We start from the raw sequence: 4,577 nt of genomic DNA, 5'->3' as shown, positions 1-4,577 counted from the left end.
TTCTAGAATGCTCGTGAATTGTGACTCCAGATCCGGGTGGTAGTAATTAATACAGTTTTATAAAATTCCGCACCTCTTATATTTCATCTTAGTTAATTATTGTTATTTACCGAATGGAAATAAGGAATTGGTTTAACGATTTTCTAACGTTGGCTTGCCTAACAAGTGAAATGTTAGGCGCCATCACAGTCCCGTCGGTGAGAAATTTCGGATCGTGACAGATGTGTAGGATCTTGCCACCATTAACTAGAATTCTCGGGTTTAAGTCTAAGAATGAAAAAAATTGGTAAAAAATATTTTTTTTCCCTATTGAGCCTTATGCGACACGAATCCAGATTTATCAGGCCAATACGAGTGCCAAATATCAAATGGCAAAAAGCAGATAGAGTCTAAATGATACTCCAGTTAAGACTATCTACGAGACGTCTAGGGAAAGTTACAAGAAAACTTAAATGAGTCATGTTAAGGCATTAAAATTGGAATGAAGATAATTGAATTGATGACTATTGTGATGATTGAATAATATCTATCAATGGACAACGAATTCTATTTATGCATGTGGAACTAACCATTATTTGCGCTTAAACCACTATCTAATTATGATTTATATCTCAATCTTATCTCTAAAATTCGAAAACGTACGTTCTAATTGTGGCCAGAGTAGTGTATTGCTTTCTTTAGTTCCAGTTACATGTTAGCTAAATCTCTATTTTTAAACTAATGACATTATTAATTAGTACTTGAGAAGTGAATGATGTTAATTACTTTAGAAAAAAATTCTGATCATTATGAATAGAGTGGGCACGTAGACAAGACAATAGGTATCGGAGGCGGACCTATGTGGTAAAGAGAGGGGAATTGGGATTCGGCAAAAATTTCATATATATATATATATATATATATATATATATATATATATATATATATATATAATTAGTGATATATTAGTAATGATATTTTATATATAAAGTAAAATTTTGGTTGAATACAAAAGTACAGCACCAAATTCTAGGTTTGGCTCGGTAGGTATAGACAAAATCATGTTTCCCACATTAAGAATGGGACTATACGTATGTTGTTGAGTAGGGCCCAATACATTTATTTTGGGTGGGCCAAAATACAATAAATCAAATGATACTTTTTCTATTCATTTTTACTTGCCACGGTTTGACTTTTCACATCCCTTAAGAAATAATAAATGAAGTACATAATTTATCATGATACCCATATTAACTGATGTATTTTTTATTAGATTTGAGAAAAGGACTTGAAATGAGTAATAAATATAGTGGGTATAACAGAAAAAAAAAATTGTCTTCTCTTGATATGCGTAAAGTGACAAGTAAAAATAAAAATCTATTTTTAGTATACATGTCAAGTAAAAGTGAACGGAGCGAGTTCTTGTATTTTCTTTAAAGAAGAAAGAAGGACCTTGAGCTGCAGATCCATAGGCACAAAAATGGAAGTTTGGAGTTCGCCCGTTTGGGGTGATGCGTGGAAATCTTGATATCACATAAATCAAAGGACAAAGAGACCATTTCGTGTGCTAAACCGAAGTATTTGTTCCAAACATTTCTGGCCGATATAGTGAAATATTGTTATAGAAAACATATATTATATCATAACTTGAAAAATTAGCTCCAAAATACATTTAGTTGTTATAGTGAAGTGTTGTCATAGAAGATGATTGTTATACAGAAGTCTAATTGTATTGATCTCTCCCAAAAAATAATTATTCACATTTCCTAACTAATGAATATATTTCTCTTGTTAGTGTGAAAGAGTGTAAAGATTATTTGTAACAAGAGGATAGTTCAATCGGCGAAATAAGTTAAAATTCATATTATGATGTGACGTATTTGAAATTTGGTATTCCTCTATTTTATTTTATTTTATTTTATTTGACGATGTTAACTTAACACAATACTGAAGATATAGCTGAAGAACTTCTAATACACAAGCTCACTATCCACTATTATCAAAATTGACTCTGATTACCAACAATTAAATGAGATATGATGAGAGTTCGAGATGTATCTCCATCTTTATTGACGAACTAAAGAGAAAAAATGTCACAAACTATTACGCCATTTTTACTATCTCTAATTCCCCTTAATAATGTGGAAAAAAAAAAATAAGTTTGACAACATACTTAGTTGTGTCGTGGAAATCTTAAATACAACAAGCTTTAAAGATGCGTCAATTATTTAAAAGTGATATTTGACTTCTTCTTTTTTTTTTTTAAGCGAGGTGAGCCACATATGAAATTCTTGAACTAGAAAGGACGAAGGCTCCCCGTTTTGAGTAGCATCAAAAGGTACGGTTGCTAATTAATTAATTCTGACTATTTTAACATGTGATTTCGGTGGTGTAACTACTTATGACCAATGCATAAGACGAATACTAATAAACACTTATTACTCCTTTCGTTCACTTTTGCTTGATATGTATACTAAAAATAGATTTTTATTTTTACTTGTCACTTTACGAATATCAAGAGAAGATAATTTTTTTTTTCTGTTATAGCTACAGTATTTATTACTCATTTCAAATCATTTTCTCAAATTTAATAAAATATGCATTAATTAATATGGATATCATGATAAATTATGCACTTCATTTATTATTTTTTAAGGGCGTGAAAAGTCAAAACATGCAAAGTAAAAATAAACTAAAGGAGTAAATGAGAACAAATGTTCGATATTGCATGTGGAAGTCACTTGAAAGTGACCGATGCTAAATCAATTGTAATTTCAATTTAGCAACTTTCTTGTTACTCTAAGGTCTCAATTTATATGATAATATTTGGTTGGACACATAATTAAAAAAGAAAATAAAAGTTTTGAAACTTATTGTATAAAATGAGATATAAATATTTTTGTGATTATAAATTATCTAATTAAAAGTAAATGGGTATTTTAAAATTAAATTATTATTAAATATAAAATATGTTATTCTGTACGAACTCATTAAAAAGAAAAGAGCGGCACCTAAATTGAGATGAAAAACTTATCTATCTATATATAAATAATTGAGTGACTTGAAGAGGTGACATGGCACGTTCTATGACCAGGAAGGTAATTTATCTTTTTCTCAAAATTTACTTTATTATTTAAGAAAAAATCCAAAAGTTACAACTTTTCCTATCTTTACGTATTACAATTCTATTTAATTCTACCCTTTTAAACCAAGAGTGACATCAGTGGATAAAGTGATCTATAACACATCTTAAAATTTCAAAATACAAGAGTGTTATCAGCGCGTCGATCAAAAGCAAACAAAAACTTGAATAGTATCCTACCCTATGTTATGCTTCAATTCACAGTTTCAAGAGAAACTTTCGTACTTTTCACTGCTAATAAAGTGTCAACGAAGTTCTTTAATTTCCCCTTCATTCTCATTTTAGCTACGTATTTTTTTATTTTTTTTATTTATGTGTTGTGTTACAAAAGTTCAAAGGTCACCTCTTAAATTCGGTTAATTACACCTTTTACTTTGTCCACCGTAACTGTTTCTAAGAAAAATGCTTGCACAGATTTGAAGATACATTCTGTTGCATTGAAGGTATTTTTCTTTTAACTTCCTTTTTTCTTTTTTGGTCATTTCCATTTCATTCATTTCATTTTAGATTTTTTTTATTTTTTCAATCTTTTCATAGGTTACTTTTAATTTCTTTTTATTATACCTTTTCGTCTTCCTTTACCATTTGACAGAAATACTTACACAAATTTGATATCGTTCCTTTACATTGTTTTTGCTGCTTAATTCCTTCTTTCGTTCATTTTCTAACTTAATTACCACTCTTCATGCTATAAGTACTTAATCATTCTTCCTAGAAGATTATCGGTGACTATTAGTGTTGCGTTTAGTGAATGTATCCTCCGTCTTAGCAGCCTAAACATATTGAGAGGATCAGGAAAAACTGAATGCTCATATTCCACGGCTATGAGATTAGAATTTACTGTTGGTAAGTAAAATTATTAACTTTCTTTATTTTTCAGTTTTTTTTATTTTAGATTTTTTCTTGAAAAGATTATTCTTTGCGTTGAAAATTTATATGTGTGACTTTATTTAATTGATATTAAGGTGTGGTTGTTTGAACAATCATTCTTTTGATTCATTAGGTTGGGATATGTTGCTATCAGTTTTGTGTTATTTTATATATATATATACAACTAACTCACTATTAGGAGTGAACAAAGTTTGGGCAAATCCGAAATTCAAATCGAAATCCGAATTTTTTTGATTTTTGGTTTGGATTTTCGGATTACGGATTGGATTTTGGATTTAATTTTTAAAATTTTTGAATATTAGATTCGGTACTTCGAATTTTTGGATATCCGAAAATTCGAACTTTTTATACTTTATATTTAGTTCATTATCCATATGCCAATTGTAATGCGTTCAATACCCTACCCATTAGATATTATCTCATATATTCAATATTAATTACTAATTTACTGTCATAATACTTTCTATTTGGACATGATTTTATTATTGTTACTTCTTATCGGCCGTATTAATGTTTCTGTTGTATTTTTTTTAATAATAATTTTATTAATTGAATATTTTATTTG

Source organism: Nicotiana tabacum, chromosome 24 (genome assembly GCF_000715075.1).
Source record: "Nicotiana tabacum cultivar K326 chromosome 24, ASM71507v2, whole genome shotgun sequence".
Lineage (NCBI taxonomy): Eukaryota > Viridiplantae > Streptophyta > Magnoliopsida > Solanales > Solanaceae > Nicotiana > Nicotiana tabacum.
The sequence above is the reverse complement of the archived record's forward strand: the minus strand, read 5'-3'. Positions refer to the sequence as shown.